The sequence below is a fragment of the Lotus japonicus genome, chromosome 4 (genome assembly GCF_012489685.1).
Source record: "Lotus japonicus ecotype B-129 chromosome 4, LjGifu_v1.2".
Lineage (NCBI taxonomy): Eukaryota > Viridiplantae > Streptophyta > Magnoliopsida > Fabales > Fabaceae > Lotus > Lotus japonicus.
In genome coordinates, this window is record NC_080044.1 from 22982981 (window position 1) to 22995304 (window position 12324).

The following is a 12324-nucleotide window of genomic DNA, read 5'->3' on the forward strand; positions in this document are numbered from 1 at the left end:
TAATTTAGTTGTCGAATGTGATTGTTATTTGTTAATCCTATTTGGAACACGTTAATTGTTATTATTGCTGTTAAGTTCATTATGGAGTATGCAACCCTAGGATGTTATCCCTAGCTATAAGCCTAAGTGGCTATTCTCTTATCTATATCTATTGGTGCTACTATTTACGTAATTCTTTGGAGTTGACCCTCGCGTCTTCTGTGTGTGCTTTGGCGAACAAACGCCCTTTGTCAGATGTCTTTGGCGGACTAGATCATGATGGTTCACCCTTCGGGGGGAACTAGAGTTGAGATGCTGGAACAGGAGCACATCGCGGTAGCGAGAGTATGACGGATGGTGTACATAGACTAGGTCATTCTGGATTTCGAATTCGGACGACGATCATGCTAGCATGTAGGTTTTAGTGCTGGTGTGAGCTCCTCAAGATGGGATTAGTGTAGGAGTAGAGTCTTAGCTCTGAACATCATTTGTTTCTTTTGGGACAGGGTAGTTTCCCACCTATAGCTTTTTGTGTGGTTTCGTTACAGGAATCACAGAGAGTTGGTTGGACTTAGGAGGTCTTGCTTCAGGCCGATGGGCCAGCTGATTCTCAGTTTTGAGGGATGGTGTTGCGGACACTTCACCTTTACTTTCAGTCTGTACATATTGCCTTCGGGCGCTACACTTTTCTTTCCGTCACTGGAGGTTACTCGTGACGAGGTTGTTACTCACAGCGGGGGCTGTTTATATATTGTATATTAGTTCTATTGCTTTTCGCATTTGCGTTTTATTTAATTCAGTCTTGTCTTAGTTACTATCGACAAAAAAAAAATATACACGTTTTTCCGCATTAAGTTTATTGTTGGTTACTAAAGTGACGCCACCGAAATCGGGGTGTTACACTTACACTTGTTGTACCTTCATATGCAACTCCTAGAGCATCTCATACTTCTTTAGTTGTTGTCAGCCCATCAACTTTGTCCAGTTGAGCTTTACTCAATGCACATAGAAGAAATAGTTTTGCTATTGCATTGAGTTGGTAATCTTTGCGTTGTTCTGCCGTCAGCTGATCTTTCTTGATAGGTTCTCCAGCATCATCTCTGTGGACAATGTTGTCAGCTTTAATGATGTCCCACAACTTATAGTTTGAGGACTCAATGAATAGTTGCATATGAGTTTTCCAGTAAGGATACTGAGTTCCATTAAAGAAAGGAGGTTTGTTGGTGGATGAGCCCATAGCGAAGCTAGATCTTCTGCCAGGGATCTTTACTCTACACCTGTTTAAGATGTTAGTTCTAGAGACTAAGCTCTAATACCGATTGAGATGCAAGTAAATAACATAAGAAAAAGGGGTTTGAATTGTGTTCTTATAAATCACTTTTAAAAACTTAGGTTTTTAAAAACTTTTCGTAAACCGTTTAGTGCAACGAAAATTTAAGCAGTATAAAGCAGACGATAACCACACGGAGATTTATATTGGTTCACCCTAAACGATCGGGCTACGTCCAGTACTTGGCCACCACCAAGATTTTCACTATCAAGTTTCAAGGACTTCTCCAATACAAGTATTCTCAAGGACTTCTCCCACAAGTATTCTCACGGACTTCTCCAAATATTCTACATGACTCCTCCTATAAGTATTGTATAGGACTTCTCTTACAATCCTTTCAAGATCGTTTAGCTCTACAAGGTTTCTCTTCTCACAAGAGTAATGGTAGAGAATTTAAAGCACTGGAACTCTAAGTGTTTGAGTTCAGATTTGACTTTGAATCACTCAAGAGTTCTAGATCTAAGAGATAAATAAATAAAGAGATTCGACTCTTTTAAGGTACAAGGTTCTCTATTTTACTTAGCAGATGTAGTGGCTGGAATTTGACACTTAGGAATTTTTCTGTTTTGAGCTTTGAATGCTTTGAAGAATGTTGAAATGAATTCTTTGAATTCTTGTGCTTGCAGCGTTAATTCTCTATGTCTTCATTCTTCATGTTTGCCTTAAATACTCGCTTGCTAGTGTTGTAGTCGTTGAGAGACATGATCTAACCGTTGAGAGATGAAATGTGTCCATTGATTCAAAGGCTTCAGTTGGTAGCTTCAATGCATGCTCAGATCAAGTCAATCCTTTAGCCGAAAAAGTGATGTTTGTCAGCTAGTAGGTGACAATAGACTTGGGCTACTTTTCAAACATGAGGCAATTGGGAAATATGATGTTGACAAGTTGTCATTTTCCCTTGTTGGTCAGCGCGCTTTTAGCAAAAGTAACATAGTCTTCACATGATTTATTTTGAATATAAGTCAATTGGTTGCAATCTGACTTTATCTTTGACGTCTAAAATTTGTCTTCAATTTTTCTGACTGATGAGTTGGCATTGGACGGTCAAGACGAATGTGTCTTTACTTGAATTTGTTTGCCTGTCAGACAGTCTTGTGAATTCTGAAGCTTTTTCTTTTTGTAGCGATTGAATGTTGAAGCATTGTGTGCAAATTGAATTTCTCCTGAAATTCAAATTAATTGAGAAGCTTAGTTCACGATTAGAGTGCTTCTATATAAAAATTGTTATTGATCAAAATTAGTTAAAAACGTTATGATGCGTTTGAACTTAACAAAATGTTATAATTCGAGGGCTAACGTTTTCTTTTATCTGATAATTCAATCTTTTATTTTCCTGCTTGATAATCAACAATCAACCCCTTTTACTTGCTTTTGTCTCTAAATTCAGTTCATAATTCACTTTAGTCGTGGTAAAAACGATCCTGGTGTTACACCTTGTATTGCACTAATCAGTTTTGTTGCAGGATTACTTTGACACGCACTCGCGACAGTGCGTTCGTCAAATTGACGCTGTTGCCAGGGACTACGGTAGCTATTCACAGTTTTGGAGATTTTCTTTTCTGAATTTTTTTTTTTATTCCATATCTTTATCTAATCTTTTCCGTATCATATCTTTGTTCGTTAATCCATTTCCATATCATATCATCTTCCTTATTCATATACTAATCTTAATAATATATAAAGCCCATCCACCAAAGTGGGCCGTACTGTTATTTAATTTCCACATGTCACAGCTCCATTGGTTGGTTTCACCTATTTTCCACATGTCGTTAGCTGATTGGTCCAAATCCTTGCATTTTGATTGGTCGAAATCATTGAATCATTAATTAGAAATGTCAATAGCACACGGTTTTGTCTTTATTCATACATGGTTTTGTCAATATTAATGGAAAATAAGTTTGAAATTATTGTTATATTCCTTAATTTCATTAAGATACCAGCTGTTTTTACGTTTTTATTTTTCCACACGGTTAATTTTCATTCCAAATCTGTGGCCATATTGCTCCTTAATTAACCCCAAATCTGATTCATATTTTCGAAATCACTTAATTCGTGATGAATCAACTTTAAATCGTGATTTCATCCCTAAGCTCTCCATCTCTTTTAATTCGTGTTTCTTACGGCCTCTTCAGATGTTGGTCCTGTCAACCCCCCTTTCTTCCTGTTTCATCTTCTCCAATTTGTTTACGAGCAGTTCGTGATTCGGTTTCTCGCGGCCTCATCGACTCAGGAAAATTCATCTCTGATGCAAATTATACACGTAATTTTGTGAGAGAAATCAGATCTGGCCTAAACCCCAATCTGTCGACGCTGACGATGGCCAATTTCAGACTCAGAACGATGCTCCACCAATAAGATCGTGAGATCGCAGTGCAGAACGGAGGAGGTTGAATCTGGAAAGTTCATAAGGAAATATGAGAAAACCGTAGAGCTTATCCGCAACTGCGTCGGAAGGTTAGGATTCGTAATACCCTTCTTCTATTTCATTCATTTTCACCCTGCAAACTCTCAATTTGTATGTCCTTTGATTGATTTAGGGTTTACCATACCAATTAGTGTTACCCTTCAAGAATTACGGCAGAGACTTGAGGTATAGATTTTGAATGAAAAGTTTGTTCAAACACTAATTTTTCTTTTTCTTTCTATAATTACTGTGAATTTGGAAAAACATAGAGCTACGTATGAAAATGGATGGCATATCCTTTTCTTAGGCATAACCTTATAACTGCAACAATCAAGCATTTCACTTTCAGGCTAACGTTTTAGCCACTGTTTATGCCTTTTATTAACTTTTAGAAGAATCGGTTAAATTTATGTTTAAGATGAAATCAAATCACTAAATTATATATTTGATCCCAATATAATATATAGATGATTTAAACTGATTGATTATTTCTATTGTCTTAGGACTTAGGAGCAAAGCTCCAACTGTGGAAGTGATGCTCAAGAATTTGACTATTGAGGTTGATTCCTATGTTGTCAGCACTCAGCAGAGCTTTGCCAAACCTACCAAGCTCTGCATTGAACATTGTAGAAATACTTCTTAGTGCCTGTGGGATTAGTACTGCTACGAGAACAAAGCTCATACTTCCAAGTACGAGCATCTCTTGCTCTTTCATTTTTTTCAGTAATCTTTACACACTAGATTCAGCTAATTACTGATGCTCCTTCTCTCTTGAGTTCATTTGCTCGCTGAGATAAGAAGGAAATGCTTTAGTGATGAAATCCAAACCCTTTGTCAACTAGATTTCAGTTTCATTGACATGTTGAACTTACATGACATTGTTTATGCTTATTTTCTAATTAGTTTTTCTTTTCGTTTGTGGTTCAGATTTTTCTTCATTGTTACGAGATATATAGGCTTCATTGCACAGGTACTTTATCTTTTCTCTGCTCTCTATGTGGTTACATGATTGGAAATTTTTTATTTTATTCTGTTCATATTTTTCCTCTTTTCTCTCTTATGTGGTTATGGGTACTGCGATGGTTATCCGTAGCGACTTGATGCTCACTCACCTAGCAACAACTGATTCATGTATCAGGTACTCTTCACTCCTAAGTTGTTGGTTTATATTTTTAGTGATCTGATTTATTTACTTTCATGTGGTTTTTGGACTTAACTGAATTTGTTCTTTTTTCTTTGACCAATATCACCGTTTTCTCTATTTAACTCTTGCTTTGGATATTGGTTCTTTTGTTTGTATTTAGTTTGAAACCAGTAAATTGTGGTTTTTCATAAAGAAATTGATTACTTTATATTTCTTTAAATAAGCTTTTGTTTGTCTTGCTCAAATTTGGGTTGGGATTTGTGTGTTCCCTTAAACTTTTTTTAAGGTTTCTATCACCGATTTGTCTGCAGTAGAAAACTTAGAATTCATGGTTATGAGATATGAAAGCTTATCAATTCAAAGAGTCAAGCAAACTTAGAGTGATTATATTCTAACAACTATTATTGAAGTTGAGGTTTTCTCCCTGGAAAGATAAGGTTGGAAAGAGTGGAAATGTTGAATCAGCTCCAATCCTCAAAACTCAAGTTTCAGCTTTTTTAATTATTATTACTATGTCCCTTTTACCATTCCATGATTTCCAACCTTGAAAAATTTCAATCTTTGCAGTTTACTGAATTTCTTATGTTCATTATTGAGTGCTACTCGATCGGTGATTCATCCTCCCGAGAAATTGAGTATCATAGTGCCACTGTAAGGGACTGTTTTATCTCTTTCTCCCTTTTGCACATGTTGTAAACTATTGCTTATTTGCTATTTGTTTCTCCTAAGGCTTTTACGAAAGGGATGATTGAAATATCGTATGTTTGTGAGTGAGTGGAATGGTGAAAATTTAATTAATTAGAGTGTCTTTTGTTTATGAACAACACACCTATTAGCAAACTTTGCAATACTACAAGTCTTATTAATTATCATATCTTCAGTTTCTCTTTAAATGCTTTCGTGAATCTGTTTTATTATTTATAAATTTAAATTCTCCTTAATCCAAAAGGATTGAGATCATCAACAGTTCTGACACACAATAGCACCATTTTCCACCTTAGATTCCATTGCATTCTTACCTTCAGCCTTCATATAAGATGCCAGCTAGCAGCATCCTTTTCCTTGAACTGATAACACTAGCTCTCATCAAATTACATGGTATAATAAACCTCAATGGAAATTGGGTATTTGTGATCTTTATCTATGGATTGCGATTTTAGGCAGAATAAGAAATTAAACCCAGGGGCAGAATTTAAGAACATTTCAGACATGATTGGAGCTAAATGGAAGATGATTATATCGTAAGAGAAAAATTCTTAACATAATATGAAACCTTCTTTTCTTGCATGTTACAAGTGACTGAAAATATCATTATTGTGTTTGGGTGAATGAATTTGTAAATGGAGTGATGATTTTGTAGTTTTGAGGATTTTTCATTGTAGAATCCAAAGAAGACATCGTGGGTTGGAAATGGAGAGAAGAGTAAAGGCAGAATGAGAAAGGAGTAAAGGTAAAGCCCGCAACATAAGCCAAGTTTATTATAATTTATTTTTCACTTTGGTAAGTTAGTTAAACTTATTAAACCGAGTTGGAAGGCTTAGACAAACTTCTTCCATTCAGATGTTTCTTAACATGTTTTGTTGTATCTCCATATGGATTCATTGGAATGGATCCTAAATCTCACTCTCCCAAAGAGATGAATCTAATAATGAAACTATAGGATTATTAATTTCACTCTGAAGAAATGTTTCTTTTTCACATTTAACCATCAGCTGACAAATGTAGGATTCCATTTCCATATATTATATGGAGTCACTTCACAAATTAAAGAGTTAATGTGTTATCAGTTCTGTAGAGTTTTATTAACAAAATTAGCTTATAGACTCCCTGTTGAAATACCTTTTTTGCGTTATAGTTCCATTAAACAATACTGATTTTGTTGTTTTTTATTCGACCAGGATTGCCTTCCACCAAGGGTAATAACCAACCAACAAGGTGCCTGAAGATATTGCAAGATTTTGAAAAGTGACAACTCGGATAAAATGGCAGTGTCTAAGCTCATGTCTATGTTTTAATATATTCATTAAGCTAGTCTTATTGATGGTTGTATGTTGTGCCATCCTTACTAAGGTCTTTTTGCTTAGTGAAGTTCAAGCTTTTTATTCATATTTGTTTTCTTTAGATCTTTTAGTTGTCTCTGGTATTAGAACAAGATCTTTTCATGGAACTATCGAGTAATGATTGTGAGAGATTTCTAGGTTCTAACAATTTTTTTTTATATCTATTAGCATTAATATTCCCTCATAATTAAGTTTTTGAAAGAGCGCAATAACGTAATGTGATTCATATAACTGCCCTCCTTCCTCATTTAGTGGGATAAAGCTTTTATTGTTATTGTTGTCTTAGTTATTAACATGAAATTGACTTATAACAAGGTTGTAGTATTAGATAGTGCTTCATCTGCAATTACAGTTGTGATTCTTTAGTCTCCCAATATTCTTCAACTTTATGATTAAGAATTTCCATATTAGTCAATATATGTCAAACAGACACACTGAAGTTGACAATTTATATCATATCATGGATTCTCAAGGTATTGTCTCTCATCCTTGCTAAGAGTAAAAATGAAGGGTCTTGTGATAAAAAAGGACAAAACATAATTAGAAGAGCAATTGGGCAAGAAGTTCCTCACACAAGTAATAGTTGCCAATCAGTTTTTTGTTACCTATTTACCATGCATTGATACCTCGTGCCTCTTGGTAAAGATTTTAAATTTTAATTATTTTGAAATTAAGCATTAAAATACTTCACTTTAGAGTAATAAATATTTGGCTAAAATTTATTTTTCTTATTTATAATAAAAATGAGTAATAATCATTTCTTTACCAAAAAACAGTAATACATATTTTGCTTATTTTTTTATTTTTTTTAGGTAACACGGAGGGGCAAGCCCTACATATTTTGCTTATTATTTAAGAGTTTAATGGATATATACAATCAGTATAAATAGTTTATACTAAATTATTAACATCCAATCAATATATGTTGTAGTTAATTTTTTAAAATGTTTCTATTCTAAATAAATGTTATCAAATATAACTTTTGTTTTAAAAATATATATATAACTTTCTCACAAAACTTTATTATTATATTATTTCTATATTGATCAGCTATTTTACTCTTTCATCTGTTATATCATTTAGGTTTTCATTTTAGAAAATATATTTATCTTAGGAATATTTTTGCCTATAAAAAAAACTTAGTTTTAACATAAATATTATTAAAAAATCAAATATATATTTTACTCAAAAACCTCGTGTATTGCACGGGCTACTGAATCTATTTCTTCTCTAAACCTACCTTTTGTTACAATGTTTAAGCAATTTACTCTTTTATCTGAAATGAAGCCTGTGAAGGTGGACTGGAGAGTCAGAGCCAGAGTCATCAGGAAGTGGAACGATTTAGATATCAATGACCACACCAAATTTACAACCATTGTGATGATACTACTTGATGAGAAGGTATCTTTCGTTAAGTTTATACAATTTATATGCGTCACTTAAAGATCTAGAGGACTAATTGTGCTTAATGTTGCTTCTCGTGGCATAGCATCATTACTCTTGCCTGGAGGTAGAACCACTCATTCTAAATTTTGCATTCCATTAGATGCTACAAAGACCTCAACATGTAATATAAAGCAGGTAGTCTACGAGCAAAGCTTCTGCTTGAAATAAACCTTATTATATGGGATGAAGCTCCAATGTTGAAAAAGTTTTGTTCCGAAGCTCTAGACGTTACACTCCGAGATTTAATGAGGTTGAAAAATGAAGACAACGTATATAAACCTTTTGGAGGAGAAGTAGTAATACTTGGAGGTGATTTTAGACAAATACTACCTGTAATAACTAGAGGAAGCTACTCTAAACTATTCGTCATTGTGGAAGCATTGCAAAATTATGAAATTGTCTAAGAACATGTGCCTAACGACAGCTAAGACGATTGATGAAGAAAAATAAATCAAAGAGTTTGCATATTGGATTCTTAAAATCAAAGAGTTATAAATGGTGATCATCCTAATTCCGTAGCAAGAGAGTATAACTTTCAAATCCCGCCAGATCTGCACATCCCAATTAGTCCTGACCCATGAATGAAATTGATTAAATATACATATCCTGACCTTCCGCACATAATGAAAGACCTGCAATTCTAAGGGCCGGTAAAATGTAGTAACATACCAGTATAGATTGGCTTAAAGAAGTAACAATAAAATGAGGGCTCATTTGAGTGGTTGAGAAGCGGAAAGGTTGATTGTCAGCGTTTAGTTTGTGTTTTTCGCTGTGGAATTCATATATGTAACTTTTATACAAAGAGCTGTTATTTTGTTCATGGTGATAGCAATTTTTCAGGTTTCATATGCAACTGTAGAATACCATGTGAATTGGAGCCGGCTGTAAGATCAAGTTTTGATCTAGTAGTACAACTCTATGTTTTGATGATTACAAATTAACCTTTTGATATGAACAATTGTGGTACTCTAACGTGTTTTTCTGAGTGTGCTATTTACAGGCTCTGACCTCAACTCAATCTCACACAAATCAGAAGCACTGTGTATAAAGAGCAACCCAAGCAACGCTTTCGCACTCACCATGTTCAGTATGAACAGTGGAAAAGCTTCAGAAGTTCTGAAGTTATACAAACTCTGATATGGACTCAGTCACTAGAAGCTCTGAAGATCCAGAAAGTCTGATAACCAAGAAACACTGAAGGCTCAGATGTTCTGATGGTGTAGAAGACTCTGAAGATACAGAAGCTGAATAGTGGAAACTCTGAAGTCCGGAAGCAAGAAACTCTGAAGGCCATGTTCTTCCCTCTGAGTTCAGAATCAGAAGATACAATGGTCAGAGGATCTGTGCTTTCCCTCTGACTCTGATCAACCGGCTTCACAAGTTCCTATATGAAGCATCCCCTGATCAGAAGTCTCCTAGGTTTAAAGGTCAAGTCGCTATCCAAGTACAAAAGCAACTGTACCTTCCTGACGACCTACCTAACAGTCTCAGACACAGCAGAAGCTGGATTTTCCAGAACTGCCCTCCAACGGTAGCATTTCTCATGCAACGCTCAACCCTAATCCTTGGAGTATATAAAGAGACTGAAGACTGAAAGAAACGGCTAGAAGCATTCACATACGCGCAAGACAATCTTAAATTCTTCTAAGTTTTCTTTCATCTGAAATTCATTGAGTTTACTATTAGCTTTTTAGAAGCAAATCTCTTGTAAACAATTCTTTGATAAACAGTTTGTTTAGTTCCTTTAGGAGATCAAGGTTGATCGGATCCTAGAGAAGACTAAGAGAGTGAATCTTAGTGTGAGCTAAGTCAGTGTAATTGTTAGTCACTTGTAGGTTTCAAGTGCAGTTGTAACTCTTACCTGATTAGTGGATTGCATTCATTCTAAGAAGGAAGAAATCACCTTAACGGGTGGACTGGAGTAGCTTGAGTGATTTATCAAGTGAACCAGGATAAAATCCGTGTGTGCTTTTCTATCTCTTATCTTTAGCACTTAAGTTCTCGAAAGATTTGTCAAAATCTTTAAGGTGGAAGTTTTATACTGAAAACGTTATTCAAACCCCCCCTTTCTACCGTTTTTCATACCTTCAATTGGTATCAGAGCGCAAGTTCTGATTACCACACCTAACAGTGTTCAGTGATCCGGGCCGGTGTGAAAAACAATGGCTGCCACCACCAGTGAAACTCAAAGAGATGGTTACAATGCAAAGCCTCCTATGTTCGACGGTCAAAGGTTCGAATATTGGAAAGATAGACTGGAAAGTTTCTTTCTGGGTTTCGATGCAGATCTCTGGGATATTATTGTGGATGGCTACGAGCGTCCAGTTGATGCAGATGGCAAGAAGATCCCAAGGTCAGAGATGACTGCAGATCAAAAGAAGCTGTACTCACAACATCACAAAGCAAGAGCAATTCTTCTAAGTGCTATTTCCTATGAAGAGTACCAGAAGATTACAGATCGTGAGTTTGCAAAAGGCATTTTCGAATCTCTGAAGATGTCTCATGAAGGAAACAAGAAAGTCAAAGAATCAAAGGCATTGTCTTTGATCCAAAAGTATGAATCCTTCATCATGGAGCCAAATGAGTCCATTGAAGAAATGTTCTCCAGATTTCAGTTGCTTGTAGCTGGCATACGACCTCTCAACAAGAGCTACACAACAAAAGATCATGTCATAAGGGTCATCAGGTGTCTTCCTGAAAGTTGGATGCCTTTAGTGACTTCAATAGAGCTCACGAGAGACGTTGAGAATATGAGTTTAGAAGAACTCATCAGCATTTTGAAATGCCATGAGCTGAAGCGCTCAGAGATGCAAGATCTGAGGAAAAAGTCCATAGCCTTGAAATCTAAATCTGAAAAGGCTAAGGTTGAGAAGTCAAAAGCTCTTCAAGCTGACGAAGAGGAATCTGAAGAAGCATCAGAAGATTCTGATGAAGATGAGCTGACTCTGATCTCCAAGAGACTCAACCGCATCTGGAAGCACAGGCAGAGCAAGTACAAAGGCTCTGGAAAGGCAAAAGGAAAGTATGAGTCCTCAGGCAAGAAGAAGTCTTCAATCAAGGAAGTCACATGTTTTGAGTGCAAAGAATCAGGGCACTACAAAAGTGATTGTCCAAAGTTGAAGAAGGACAAGAAGCCAAAGAAGCACTTCAAGACAAAGAAGAGTCTGATGGTAACCTTTGATGAATCAGAGTCAGAGGATGTTGACTCTGATGGTGAAGTCCAAGGACTTATGGCTATTGTCAAAGACAAAGAAGCAGAGTCAAAGGAAGCTGTTGACTCTGACTCAGAATCAGAAGGAGATCCTAACTCAGACGATGAAAATGAGGTATTCGCTTCTTTCTCTACCTCTGAACTGAAACATGCCTTGTCTGATATCATGGATAAGTATAACTCTTTATTGTCTAAGCATAAGAAGCTGAAAAAGAACTTATCAGCTGTTTCCAAGACTCCTTCTGAACATGAGAAAATTATTTCTGATTTGAAAAATGATAATCATGCCTTGATCAATTCTAACTCTGTGCTTAAGAACCAGATTGCTAAGTTAGAAGAAATTATTGCCTGTGATGCCTCTGATTGTAGAAATGAATCTAAGTATGAAAAGTCTTTTCAAAGATTCCTAGCTAAAAGCGTGGATAGAAGCTTAATGGCTTCAATGATCTATGGCGTAAGCAGAAATGGAATGCATGGCATTGGCTATTCTAAACCAATTAGAAATGAGCCCTCTGTGTCTAAAGCTAAATCCTTGTATGAATGCTTTGTTCCCTCTGGTACCATATTGCCTGATCCTGTACCTGCTAAAGTTGCTAAAAACCCTCTTAAAAAGGGATCTTTCTCTATGACTAAATATCATGCAAATATTCCTTTAAAATATCATGTTGAGACACCCAAGGTGATCAGAACCTCTGGGGTAACTAACAAGAGAGGACCCAGAAAGTGGGTACCTAAGGACAAGATTATCTA

The 12324-nt window shown here is 35.8% G+C and overlaps 1 long non-coding RNA gene across 1 annotated transcript; it reads left to right on the forward strand.

Annotated features, from left to right (window-relative positions):
• Positions 1-4350: 4350 nt before the first annotated feature.
• LOC130711697 (uncharacterized) lies at positions 4351-7075 on the forward strand. The gene is made up of 6 exons (XR_009010743.1): positions 4351-4403; positions 4641-4683; positions 4807-4851; positions 5425-5508; positions 6240-6307; positions 6756-7075. It is a non-coding gene; the product is annotated as an uncharacterized LOC130711697 (long non-coding RNA).
• The last annotated feature ends 5249 nt before the right edge of the window (positions 7076-12324 follow it).